This window comes from Simochromis diagramma, unplaced genomic scaffold (genome assembly GCF_900408965.1).
Source record: "Simochromis diagramma unplaced genomic scaffold, fSimDia1.1 OVJJ01000317.1, whole genome shotgun sequence".
Lineage (NCBI taxonomy): Eukaryota > Metazoa > Chordata > Actinopteri > Cichliformes > Cichlidae > Simochromis > Simochromis diagramma.
Genome location: NW_024386994.1, coordinates 3,701,745 through 3,716,770, shown reverse-complemented (window position 1 = coordinate 3,716,770; position 15,026 = coordinate 3,701,745). Strand labels below are relative to the sequence as shown.

The 15,026-nt window shown below is 41.8% G+C and overlaps 1 protein-coding gene across 1 annotated transcript in view; it reads left to right on the top strand.

Moving 5' to 3' along the window:
- The window catches only part of LOC120739024 (tenascin-X-like), an 877,833-nt gene that overhangs the window by 290,874 nt on the left and 571,933 nt on the right, over positions 1–15,026 (top strand). The gene's annotated exons all lie outside the window — the stretch shown is intronic.

Here is a 15,026-nt window from a genome sequence, read left to right as displayed (position 1 = left end):
TTTGCCATATATAATAATTGGGATTGGGTTAATTGACTGTGGTTGGATAAGTGGTTAAGAAAATTGATGGGCAAATAAAGTAGTCTAGTTAGTTCATCAAGTCATCATTAGTTTATTATCCCTTCCATTACCTGGACAGGTTTTGTTAACCCTATTTAAAATGTCAGCGTGTTTATATAATTGCTTTTGCAGATTAACCAGTGCTGTGGTCCAACAAACATGCAAATTTAGGTAAATGAGATGGTAACGTGGGCAATAATAAATGGAAAGTTCCAAAACTCGTTCCAAATGACCACGCCTGGTTTTCCCTAAATGTACTTTCTACAGACAAAATATGAAATCGTGCAAACAAAATTAGGCGAACAATAAAAATGGAAAGCTACTGCTCTGATATTACAGCCAGCCAATGCTAAATCAAGCATTGTGGGAAAGAATTACAAAACCTTAATTTGAAAATGAGGTCTGGTCGAGGAGCTTGCAAATACAATTAAAGTCGGGTCATGTTTAATGGGCACGAAAATGAAAGCCTCCTGGTGTGGAAAGCTAGAAAAAAAACCCTCCTCTCTCTCTGTTCCCATTCAGGCATGTTCATGTTACTGCCTTAATTCCAGACAGCAGTCCTCTCCCTCCCATCCAAGGACTGCCCCACTCACAGGCTGACAAGCCTCAAGGCTCTGATGGGCCAGATTCACTTCATAGGGCACTTAAAGGATTCATCATGTCAGAGGAAAGATAAGGAGAAGTACCAGAACCACCAGCTGGTAAAACCTTAGGGCACCAGCAGGGCATCTTTTAGGCCTCTCACAGACTAGTCATTGGTGGTGAAGTGGACTAGCTCTGTAAGTTGGAGGAAGCACCCCCCATTTATGAATTTCATTATATTTTGCAACAATTCCCACATTAGCCCAGTGAATAGCTCTATGTTCAGCACAGATAACGATGAAGTAAATTGTCTTGCTCAAGGGTCCTTGCAGGAGGACAGCCCTTAAGCTATATTAGCCAGTCCAAATGGGCTGTCACTAAATAAGGTAAGGCAAAGTCTGCCTGAGACCTACAAAGTGAGTCAGTGAGTTTGTTGGGTTAATTGGTTTAGTAGAGCTCACTGAGCTCTGGCAATGTGATATGGATCCTGCTAGCAGCTAGTGGTCAGAAGGCCAGGATGCCTTGTCACCCAGAGAATGGTGATTAGCTCTGGGTAATGGCGCCTGCCAGCCCAATTAGCGGGATTATGTGTGACCACTACCCTGTGCCACTAATTACAACCAGGCCACGAGAGTGTGTGTGAGTGATTTAGAAAAGACGGGGGAGTGAATGTGTGTGACAGCAGAAGGTAAGAGAGCGAAGAAAAAGGAAATGTGTGCGCACGTGTGTTCCACCCGTGTGCGTGCAGGCGACCGCCCATCTCTGCCACCGCATCCACCCTGTCATTTTCAATTACAGTGAGCCTCGGGTCTTTGCTACAGCGTCACCTAGCTCGCGAGACCTCATTTGCTCAACACCGAGCGTCAATCTCGCATTAACACGCTGATTCATGGCGAGACACGACCCACTGTCCTCAGGGTAATATTGAGCATCAGCTGAAAGGTACTGTGGGGAATAATTACTTGTGTCTGAGGAATGTAAGAACCCTTCTGTGCTTAAAATGTAGTCTTTATTTTAACATCATCAGAATTTATTACATTATTATTACAGCAGCTGTCCACATGAGCAAAATTACATCGAGGATGCTCCAAATGACCAAACTGTGCAACTCTGTGCTCATGGTGGCCTGAGGTGCAAAACATAAAAAAAACCCAATCAAAACAAGAAAAATGGAAACAAAACAGACAACACAACAACACAACACTTTATGGAAAAGTTAATGTTCTTCGGGATGCTTGCCAAGCCCTGCATGTGCAGTCATGGGACCTAGCCATGCGTAGCTTAGTTCACATTAGCTACATCAATGCACCAATTGAATTAACCATCATTGCAACAGCACACAAACAAAAATCCACATTCATGGTTCAACAACTTCTAAACTGTGATCAAAAATCAGACCAAATCTGAAAACGGACAGATGAATTAAATGGAGCAAATGGGTGAATTGCGAAAGTTGTGCTGTTTTCTAAGCACAGATGTATTCAGTTCATTTCAATACAAAGCACAAAAAATAAGATGTCTGTTTCTGGAGGTGGAGCTCTATAATCATTAGCAGTTAGCAGGAAGTTGGGTCCAAAGAGTTATTAAATTTAATTACTCTCCTCTCTGTAATTTGCACATTGAGAAACAGAAACTAACAGAAACAGGTACAAAACAGTTCACACCTCTGCGTTCTCTTTGTAAATACAGACAGTACTTACGTACCAAAACCCAGCTTGTGCCGGGACTAGTGAATCAGGCCCTAACAGTCTAAAGTTTTGAAGCCCTAATTCTGAATATTTTCTCTTAAAATATTTCTGAAATGTCATGTCATGTTTTCCTGAATGTTGTTGTGTGTATCTTTTTGTTGTGCTATGCACCTCAAGGCCTTTTAACTTAAAAACATAATCACATGGAAAACAAATAAATGTAGTGCATCCCTGCTGACAAAGACAACCATGGCTTGGTTTATTCAAATTGAATTCACACACACACACACACACACACACACACACACACACACACACACACACACACACACACTAGAACGACAACCCTTTCACAGCTTGAAAGAGAAAATTTTTTAAAAGGTGTTTGTGTGTGTGATTGCATTTGTGAGCAGTTTTTCCCTCTAAGCCAGCGGTCCCCAACCTCCGGGCCGTCCGTGAGTCATTTGGTACCGGGTGCGAGAGTTGAGGTTCAGGTGTGAAATGTATGGTTTTCAGGGTTTTTATCGGTTTTTAGCGTTATTTTGTTATATCCTGCATTTATATCCTCTTTTAGAGGACTTTGCATCTATTTTTGATATTGCCTGTCCTACAGTCTGTAAACCACTTTGTTTGACTACTTTTCCATTTACAGTGCACTACATAGTAAATAAATAAGGCTGCAGCTGAGTTGTTTGCTTTCAAGGAAAGTTTTTATTAGATGATTAAATTGCCCCCACAAATAGAGCTGCTGCAGAGAAGGTGTGCCATTAAGCACCGTGCCCTCGTCAGCCTAGAAGGACTGCGGTGTGAATCACAGAGAGCTCCTTCTCATAAACCTGTGGCGGCGAAGCCTTGAAAGCGGGTGTATGTTCACAGTGAGTACCTAGCCAAACACATTAGTAGATGAAATTTTCCGCTCTAATTGCCGTTGCACACGTAGAGTTATTCATCTGTGTTAACGCACTCATTGAGGGATACAGGTCAGAATTTGGTGAAACAAGAAACAACACAGAGAAGATGAGAGAGGGAAGGCTAAAAAGAGGAGACAGGAAAATACGGTGCATCAGCTGATATCGGATGTAGTTTGCAGCAAGAAGCAGAAGCTACCTGACAGGCTCCCCCGCTGGGTTCACATGGACAGTGATGTGCAGATTGTTCCTGACTCGCTCCGTCAGGTAGCTGAGCAACTTTCTCCACCACATTGTTGTTTCTTGCAGACTCTGACAGAGCAAAGTAAGCCTACAAGTAAGCAGACAACAGTTATATGAATCAAAATGAATGAATCTTTCCAAAACAGTCAAGTGTCAGGCCCTCAGTCAATTAATACACTGAACTGCCCCTGGCTCCCACACACTCGCTGCACTAATGGAGCTAAAAGGAGGAAAAAAATGCAGCATATGCCATGTATAATACTAAACAGCAAGCTGTTTTACCCAGTAATAAGTAGCTAGGTGCATTAAGATGAGTCACATCTGTCTCTATTAATTTTTAGCTCTTAGCATGCTTAATTCTTTTTCATTTACGGCCTTCTGGATAAACAGCTACATTTAAATAAAGGCTCCATGAAACAAATTCAAAGTGGTTGCAGAAGACGTCCATTCGTTCAGAAAACAGACAGTCTGAAACGAGTAACAACTAAGTTCCCGTACTGTGTATTTGTGTGGTTTCCCTCTCTGGCCGTCAACATTCATTGAAACACAAAACTGAATCCAGTAATAATCGTGCTACCAAGCGACAACCCCGCTGTTCTGAGGTTACAAGAAATCAGAATTCAGACTTGGAGAGTCACTCATGCAAAGGTCAACAGATTTAAATCAGCACTAGAATTAACTGTTCAACCTTGAAGCCCTGGATCCATAAACACTGTTCCAGGTCAGGAAAAACGAATGAAGAAATTAGTTATGTCGAAGGTTCAGGAAACAAAAAAATCTTCCTTTTGAAAAAGAAGCACAAAACTTACAGGAATTTCCCACCGAGGTTTGTTTCAAATACTTGTTCCTGTTCACCTTGCGAACCTCTGACCTTCAGTACAACTCCAGGTCATGCCATCTACAGAAATAGTCTGACCATTCTGCAGCGGTTGGATGTATAAGTAATGTGCACGAGGTGGAGGAGGAGGAGGAGTACAGAGCGCTAGTGGATGATATTGTGGAGTGCTCTGGGAGAAGCATCGGCGTCTGAATGTGAAAAAGAGCAGAGAGACTGTGATCAGCTTTAGGAGGAAGAGAGCGGCTACAGCAACCTGTTCTTTGTGTGTGCTTCTTCTCTGTCCTAACGCATCTTTTTATTTGTTTACCTTTAAATCTCAGAAAAAATAAGAAGGCTCAATGAGTGGATTTTGGAGACAAAACAACTGGATTTTACAGTTAAAGAAGGTCATACTGTTTCTCTCTCCAATATTAACTGAGAGGCTGAAGCATACCCGGGCTTTTAAAATGCCATTCCTTAAAACGCAGATTAACAACACTGTGATAAGCTCTGACACTAATTTGACAGAGAAACAAATGCAGTGCTGAAGAGCAGTTTCTTCCAGCTCAGAACAAAAAAGTCTGGTCTTGCATCTAAACTGGACCACTGTAAACATATACTGAAGTTAGTCAATCATAGTTTTTAAAATTCATTAAAAAAAAGAGAGATCACATTACTCCGGTGCTCTTTCTCTCTCTGCATTACAGAATCCAGTGTAATGTGCCACTGCTTGCATTTAACGTCCCTATGCTCCTTTAGATCAGCCTTCCACAACCTCCGGGCCACGGACCGGTATCGGTCCATGAGTTGCTTGGCAGCGGGCCGCAAGAGTTAACGGCACGGGTGTGAAATTGATGGTTTTCAGGGTTTTATCGTTATTTTTTTAAATCGTTTTTATCGTTTACTCGGTTTCCCTGGGTCTTTTCCCTGTTTGTTATGAATACGTCTTTTTTCGGTACCGGTACTGGTTTCATTTTGTTGTATTTGTCCGCGACACCTTAAAAGCCGGTCTGTGAAAATATTGTCGGACATAAACTGGTCCGTGGCGCAAAAAGGATTGAGGACCGCTGCTTTGGATCGTTAATGTCTGCTTCTCAGTCACTCCCGATGACCCCACAGTCAAAGCTTGTTGAAAAGGAGCTCGTCCCTTTGCTGTTTTTGCACTACAACTCTGGAATGACCTCTTGGGTGACCTCAGACAAGCTATTATTTGAAATCCGGGCTGAAGACAAACCTTTTTCTGTCAAGTTGGAAACTGCTGACTTCTGGAAGATTGATCAGTGTTGCGTTGTGTAATGTAAACACTGAGAATGTGTGTGCCACCATGTTTTAAAATAATTTGTTTATTCTGTTTTATTTTAATGTAAAGAACTTTGGTTTTAAATGTGCTATAGAAATATGTCAGGATATTTGAAAAGGGGTTCGAGTACCTGGGCATCCACATCGACAACAGGCTGAACCAAAACCAACACGGAGGCTGTGTTGCACAAAGAGGATGAGCCGGCTCTGTTTCCAAAGGAAGCTGGGATCCTTCAGTGTCTGCAGAAAATGATGAAGATTTGCTATCAATCAGCTGTGGCGAGTTCAGTGTACTTTCCTGTGGTCTGCTGGGGGAGCAGCATCAGAGACAGACTGACTAAACCGATCAGGAACGCTGGCTCTGTGATTGGTTGCAAACCAGACACAGCTGTGGCAGCTGTGGTGGAGAGGAGGTCACAGAACACACTGTTATCCATCACGGATCATGCCGACCACCTTCTGCACCGGCTGCGGAACTCATTCGCTAACACGCCGATTCAGAAAATCTTTCATACTTGCAAGAACTCGATGACTCAAGCCCACATCATCACCCCTCCATCACCAGGCTTGACAGTTGGTTTGAGGTGTTTGTGCTAATGTGCTGTGTTTGGTTTTCTGGAACTGTATTTTGGCCAAACATCTCCACTGTGGTCTTATCTCTCCAAAGGACATTGTTACAGAAAACCTTGGGATTTGTTCACTTGCAAATTTGCAAACCTAGGAGGTGCTGCCATGTTCTTTTTAGGCAAGGCAAGTTTATTTATATAGCACAATTCAACAAAAAAGGTGATTTAAAGTGCTTTACAGAGACATTAAAAAACAAAAACAAATAAAAAGCATGATTTTTAATTTAAAAAAAAGGAACAGTAGATAAAATCAGTAGCTAAAATGTAAGTTTTGAATTTTAAGCTTAAAAGTGTGGATTTGGTGCTTTATTCAAATGCAGCTGAGAACAGGTGAGTCTTCTTGAGCTGATCTGAGGCTTTCTGGGAGTTTGTTCCAGATCTATGGAGCAAAAAAGCTGAATGCAGCTTCTCCGTGTCTGGTTCTGACTCTGGGAACTGATAAAAAAACGGATCCAGATGACCTGAGGGATCTGGAAGGTTCATACTAATTCAGGAGGTCACTGATGTATTTTGGTCCTAAACCATTCAGAGCTTTATAGACCAGCATCAGAACTTTAAAGTCGATCCTCTGACGGACAGGCAGCCAGTGTAAAGACCTCAGAGCTGGACTGATGTGGTCCACTTTTTTGGTCTTAGTGAGGACTCGAGCAGCAGAGTTCTGAATGAGCTGTAGTTGTCTGACTGATTTTTTAGGTAGACCTGTAAAGATGCTGTTACAGTAATCAAGCCTACTTTCATGAACCGAAGTTCAGCGCACAAGCTGGACCCAGAAGCAGAGCCAACACACACAGGAGTACGAGAAAATAAACTTTATTTTCACTGAAGGTGTCCCGGGAGGGTAGAAGGAAAACACGCGTGAAACTAGAGAAACCAAGGGACCGGGAGATGAGTCGCGCAGGAACGCCGAAAAAGGGGACTGTGGGAGGCTGCAACAGAAAAAGGAAAAGAATTATTGGGGCGCGGGGAAATAGCAGCATACGTGGGGGAAGAGTATGAGTCTTACGATGACAGCGGGGCCGTGGGAGCCGGAGGGAGGGGTGAGGGTCCGCGGGGGAGCTCCAGGAAAGTCGAGGTGGCGAGTACTGAAGGCGATTCAAATTCCAGACGGGCAGGTGGACAGGCAGGTGGCTCAAAAAACACGCCGAGTTGTTATCTGAGTGCACAGGACAGAATTAGCGCTAGTTCAGACAGATGAGTTTTCACAATCGCTTTCCCGCAGGTGTACGTTACCGCTGTGAGACGACTACAGACTGGCGTGGAGCAGCAGGCTGGGCTGGATCAAATAGTCCACCTGATGATCGCCTGGGATGGGGTGCAGGTGTGGAGTTAACAGCCACGCCCGTGGGCGTGGGCATCCCATCAGCACCTCGGACGCCGGGCCGCGGACCATGACACCTACTAAAGAGAAGAAGCTTTCTCCTGGAAACGTTCCAAACAAGCCATGCTTATTCAGTCTCGCTCTAACTGCATTGCCATGAACTTTAACATTTAATATGTTAACTGAGACTTAACTGAGCACCTGGCTACTCCTTACCCTCTTGTTTCCTACTGAGGCAGTTAGAGTGCATTATGTTTTTCACATTTCTGTGTATCTTAAACGTAGATACGAGCTGTAAGGTTTTCTAGTTGTTTTCCATGTGGGTCTCTGAAAAAGATGAGAGAAACTAACTGTACCAAGGCAGATAAGTAGAGGTAATTAATCAAAATGTTAATGAATGCCTGAATCCAAATGTCTTTATCGTGTTTTTCACAGAAGAAACGAACAAGTCATTAACTGCAAATTGAGTCCATTGTCTTCCGAGCAGGTCTTCCAGGGATCTTTTAGATTACAGAAAAAATATATACATATTTGGGCCTTTGGGCTAGACAGCCAGCACCTTAAACATTTCCGTAGTCTCTCCTGCTGCTGTGAGGTAGGTCTCTACTGTGAACGAGATTGGAAGGAGTGCAGGAGGGTTTGCTGGATGACAAAAACATTAAAGGAAAACAAAAACAATGTGATTATCTCATAAAGATTAATACATGAGAAATACGTCTGTCCTCTCATTCAAAATTCCACTTTGTTGACATTAGAGGCTTGAACAGAGGTGCAGACGGGAGCTACCTTGCGCAGGGGGGCTAAATATGAACTGACAGCAAATAACTGTGACAAATGGCATCTGTGTAAAGTGCTTCATTTAGTGAAGATAAGCAACATAAGGACGACAGTCTGAGACACTTAATATTTAATGTTCGGAGCGTCACGGCAACATAATTCACTGCAATTATGTGCAAAACAAACTTCCCCAGCACAGTCTGAGGCACGACAGCTTCCCTTTATAATATTTTTGAAAGTTTCACTTTAGGTTTGCATGGGGTCAGTAAAACGGCTTCGTAAAGCCGTGGTTTGTATCACCCACCTGTTGCCTATACCTAACCCAAGGTTTGATCCGATCTTGCTTAATTCGGTCCCTTTTCCTTGGTTCTTGGTCTCCTCATTGAAAATTCTCAGAGGTTGCCTGGAATAAAACCTAATTAATTTTGCAATTCGTTCATTTCGCCCTAATCAGCGGAACTGTCTGCAGTCTTCAGAATCGGTTCAGCGATTCTCTACTGTTTGAGTGAATGCCTTCAGCATTAATGGAAGGCCATTTATGCGGTAAAGAAAGAAATGCACTGTACACAAAAGCCATCAAGAGAGTGTTGATCCATGTTGTTTCTATAGTAATGCACTGGTATTGATTCGTGGTAGCATGTGGTAAAGTGGCACACTGACAGCAGTGTGCAGAGCGTAGAGTTTGGTGCTGAGAGGCCCTCTTTCTTTCCTCTACAGGGTGGCTTTTAGCTGCACCGCATGCTGTGTGCTTTCAAAGGGGTTTCAAACTGGGCCTGATTCATAAAACTGGAAAACAGCAAATGCAGCGAAGACACATCAGAGCAGAGCACATGAGGACCTCTTCTATTGATTTTGGTAATGTACTGGATTGACTGGACTTGAATGTTCAGCGTGGAATTGATGTTGTGTCAGGGGAATCTGCTGCACCATGCATCGGGGGAAAAGACAAGAAAACACAGGCCTGTGTTTCAAATACGTTCATGCATATATGAGTGTTGAGTTATACAGCATCTTGGAGGAAAACCAAACTCATGGGCACTAAGCCATGTGTCTCTCTCCAGCAGGTCTTTACGTGCACAAAAATCACACGTGAGTTCACTTCACCTACACGCAGAGACACAAACACACATAAACACATCCATATACACATCCTGCCGTATTCATCAATCTGTCAGTTAAGATATTACAATCGATCGACTTCAACCGCTTATTAAATCGCAGTCCATCGTCCAATCCATCATCCTGTCTGTGAGGCCATCACTGCAATAAATGTACCAAATAATGTATCAACGACAAAACTACAACTACCAATGAAAACATGGATAATCCGCTGCATGCATGTACAACCATTCTCAGACCCAGCTCGTAACATACTGACAGTTGCTGAGGAGCCTTTTGTTGCTGTGTTTTAATGCAAAGTCTGTGTTATTTTCAACATGAAGGAGAACAAACGCACGAAAAGACAGGGTATCCTTCCTTCTCTTCTATCACAGCAATCCTCTGCATGTCTAAGGCCAAGAAGTGTCATGATTTATGAGATGAATCGTCATCATTTTGGTATATTCTGAACACAATTTGATGATCACTAGATCACTGTGATCTTTACTTCCCACAATACTTATTAAAAACACAACAAAACATACCTTTCAGCTTTTCATGCATTTTGAAACTGGTATTTTTGGAGCCCTGGCATGTAAATCTATCTTTGAAACACTTTCAATTTCTCTTGCTTAAATGTGCTATAAGCTAAAAGTAAAAAACATGACAGTAACCATAAAACAGTATTCTAATTTATACATATTTACTAGGGGTGCAACGATACACAAAATTCACGGTTCGGTTCGATACTTTGGTGTCACGGTTCATTATTTTTTCGATACAAAAAAAATGTTCATGCCTTTTTAATTTGTCATTTATTAAAATTATAAATATATATTTTAACTCAAAAGTACAGTTTTTAAATTTAATGTTGCTGAAACAACAAAATAATAAAAAAAAAAATCTATCTGATCGAGAAATCACTCATCTTTGGAAAAGAGAGTTTATTACAGAGAAATGGCTCTTTCCAAAATAAAAGCTATACTATACACTTCTTCTGGGCTATATTCTCAGCAGCAAATTAACCCTTTAAAGCCGGTTGGAACGGGCACGCTTTTTTAAAAATCCTGGTAGCACTGCAACCACGTAAGCTAGCGCAAAATTTTTTTTTGCATATGAAACCGGAGGAGTTGTACTTACATCTTATTCCAGAAACACGCTTTGCCAATCCGATCAGCTGTAACACTTCCTACATCCATCAGCGCAAACTATGGCATGTCCGCCATGACCTGCTCGAAACCGGAAGTGACGTCATTTTGTGGAAATGTAGTTTTTTACCATCAGGGCCTTATGTGCCTATACTTGTGTCTTTAAAAGTTATGTTTGACTTTATGACTTTCTGTGTGGTTTCTGGGATGCTTAGGACTCATATTGCACTGCTGGAAATAGTTTATTTTGATGCATATTCTGTTTTTTTGCAAATTTGCATTATAATATTTATTTTCGTTTTTCCTGCAGTATATAAAAATTGGTGTATTTCAAAAATAAAACTATGAAGACACTCAAAATAAATTTCCTGTGGTAGGAAACTATTTTGTGCAACTTTTTTGTATTTACAGTTTTGAGGGATAAGCCTCTTAAATTTCTCTAACTAGAAATATATGTTAAAAAAAACAAAAACGATTTTCAAACTTTTTGTAGTTTATTGCACTTTTTTGCAATTTATGTAATTACTATGCACTTAATGCATACATATTATTAAAATTTGGGCTATAATGGTTGTATTGATGTATATCAACTTGAAATGCTCCCAGAAATGGCACTACAGCATGTAAAAATATAATATAAGCTCTGGCGGACTTGGTTCTATGGTAGGTCTTAAAGGGTTAAACATATCAAGTCCCCATAAGGAGAATCATGTGCTAACGGCTGTCTAAATGACTCTGTAAAGTTTGTAGCATGCGTGCTTGTTGTTTTGTCTGCTTCCACTTGTCTTTGCACTAGGTTGATGTCGGCGTAAATGTGCAGTCATATTTGTTGTGTTCCCACTAGTGCTGTCAGCGTTAATCTCGTTAAAATTACATTAACGAGTTACCGCGGATCGCCCCGTGCATGGGGCTGGACGGTTAAGTTAACACGTTAACAAGCTAACTGCGCTAACGCACTAGTTCCCACCAATTGAGCATTGCGTGGCACATCCGACATACTGTTTTACTTTTGTCCATGACGAGCTTACCTTCAGGGTCATGCTTCACATGAAAACCAAGATATACCAAACGCCAGATCTGAATGAGGGTGGGGGAGGTTCAATTTGCCATGTTGCAACGAGCTTAGCTTCTGTCTTGCTAGCTTGCCCTGCGCTCAGTGGATCTGCGCTCGACAGTGCAGCCTAGGCGGAGTAGTCGAACGCAGATCCACTGAACGCTCAACACAGACAGCATCGTCAGAAGAAAAGTTGATAAAATAAATAAAAAATTTTGTATTGTTCGATACATATGCGTACCGAACCGAAAGCACTGTATCGAACGGTATATCGATACGAGTATTGTTGCACCCCTAATATTTACAGATCATACAGTAAAGACAGGCTCATCTCAACCTTGCTTCTCTAACTTGATCCACATTATCAAAATTCACGACCTATTATAAACCCCTTCAGATAAATGACATATCCGGCTTTGCACGTCTACAAGACATAAGTGAATTATTCAAGTTTAGAAACCTCCCAAATCTTGAATCATATAATCAGGAAAGTACACAGTACAATAAGGTTTACTGAGTGTGATCAGTTGTCACTGTGTGGGAATTACTTTCAGGCTGTGTGTTTTACTTTGTACACCAGTCAAAAATCATCTCCACCTACGCAGGGAAACAAACCTGACAGCAGAATTTCATTTTAGCAGTCGGGGTGAAAGCGGGGCATTTTAATTAGAGAAAAGGATGTTCTTCTCTGTTGCAGCCTTGTTTCTGATTTAGGCTGATAAAGTAGGTTTATTTTTGCATTAAGATCTTGCCAAGTACAGCCTGAAGTTTATTTGCACAACATTAACACGTAGCTGGAATGATAAAAAAGAACGTATGCATATACGAGAGTAAAGCAGATCCAATCAATGGCACGCCATAAGCATAAATGAAAAGAGCCTAAGAAGATTATATCAGCTTTACGCTTCGACACAAACAACGACAAATCAGGAGGCAGTACCGCTGCCGTCCCGGTACCTACCAAAACCAAACGACTATCAACGACTTTCAAACAGTATCCATTAAGAAGCTATAACAGTTTAGAAAAAAATTACCATATGAGGGACTGCAAAACTTCGTCCAGCTTGCCAAGCACCTATTCAACAATTTGTCTGGTTTCGAAACAACACAGCAAATGCTATTTGATGGGTTGAGATCCTAATAAGTGAGAAGAACACACTTGAGGATGGAAAATATTCGTGCTGCAGCTTGCAAAACAATCTGACATTTACAAAGAATGATTATCATCTAGTTAATAACAGGATGGTGCTCTCAGCCTCTGTGAAAACAACAGTCGGTGCTGTATTTAAATGCAGCTTTTATGATTTCATCGAAATGAGGACACAAATGCAGAAAACCAAAAGAGGGAAGTGCAAAGGAAACAGGAAAAGAAGAGCTTTAATAATGAAAGACATGCAGACATGCAAAAAGGGTAAACTCGAGGAAAAAAATAAGAGAAAAAGAGAAATACCACGAAAGGAGAGGTACTAATATTATAAGATCAAACCAGGAATACTGAAACACAAGATAATCAAGGAAAGACAAAAACACCAGCATGAAACACGTCCGTCTGTGCACAGTGAAATGGGAATTTCACAATGAGAATCAGAATCAGGTTTCTTTATTAATCCCACGGGGGAAAGTGCTTCATTACAGAAACTCAATTAAAAAATAAATATGAAAAACGCAATGCCTGTTCTTCAAAACGAGTAAAAATAAGGCGCTCCTTTCAAAGTGCGACGTCTTAAAACAAATACTCCAAAGTTAAATGATACTATGTCCAAAATCTACACGATGTAGCATGTGAAAATAGTCCACGTGTTCTGGGGAGGAATTGTGACGTATGATGGCCACAGGTAGGAATGATTTACTGCGGCGTTCTCTGGTGGAAGGAATCGTTTGCTGATCATAATCCTGTGACTGTCTAGCACGTAATGGAGCGGGTGTGAGAGTGTTGCACATGAGAGTCAAACTCCAGGCGCCATAGAAACATCCTGAACATCTTACAGCAGATATTAAGGAAAAAACACGTCTCTGACACATCCTGTTACTGCCGAGTCATCAGAAAACCTCTGAAAGTAGCAGGTCTCTGTGCAATACCCAAAGAGAAAGAGAGAGAGGGTGGTCCCCAGAGAGGCTCTGCTGTTGCTGACCACACTGTCTGAAGCACAGTGCTGCAGGCGCACACCGACAGTGGTCTTACAGTCGGGTAGCCAACTATCAAGGTCACTAGGGAGGCATCCACCTGCATCGCTGTCAGCTCACCGAGCTGAAGTGGCCTGATGATGCTGAAGGCACTGGAGCAGTGCTCACTGGCTTGTGCGGGTGGATGCAGATGCAGCTGAGCAGTTAGAGAATGCAGTCCTCAACACTATTTGGGTTGGGGTTGCTAGGCGACCTGGAGGGTGTCTATGAGCGACTGACCATGGGAAGTAGCTTGACCAGTTTGAGTCTTTACAAGATGATTTGCGACGTCAGTGTTACAGGTTATTAAGACCGTCGGGCCACTGGGATGTGAGGCGTGGCCAGTTACACAGCACTGGGACAAAACAGGAAAACTGTTACAACACATGGAATCTTGCAAATATTGGAATCACCATTTGTATTTATCAAAAAATATCCCCCCTGCTTGGTGCCTCCAGTCCTTCTCCTACATATAACCAAGACGGCAGTCACTCCCAGTAAGAAGTGAACAGAGTGCCACTCAGTATTTGGACCACTGCACAATCCTACTGATACTGGTACTGTATTTGTCAGTGTGAACCTTTTTATGCAAACAGTAAAAGCGGTAAAAGGACACATATATGCAATCTGAGACACAGCAACAGACAAACAGGCAGTGAGATAGATGGCACAGACAGAGAAGCATTTTTAAGGTTTGGAAAAAGATAAACTAAGAAATACAAACAGAACCATTGCAGCAGTAAATGTACAATTAATATGGTAAGGCCTGCGGTGAGGAATTTCAAATGTCTGCATCTCGCTCGGTTCATACTGGGCACTCGAATACAAGGAAGTAGAGCTACAGAGAGGATAACACACATTCATTCTGAATTTTGGATACTGAGAAAAAAAGCAACCTAAAATCTAACTAGTAGGCCATTAAACAAATAAAAACACAAATTAACATTAGTACACTAATTATAGCACATAAAGTCAGTGGTGCAGTGTGTGATTATGGATAAAACTGAATAGCTATGCAATAAAACGAATTATTCAGTGAATCAGCCATAAAACCGAATACCCAATGCTGCTTGACAACACTATTATATGTAAATACTCCATTGAATCGTGCTGATTTCGCGATGCCTGCGTTATCGTACTGCTACATGATAAGGAGAAGGTTGGAGATTACAAGTAGTGATGCAAACGTGGGATATTCTGCTCTGTTGGGTTGACATCATCCAGCTGATCACAACCCAACAGAGC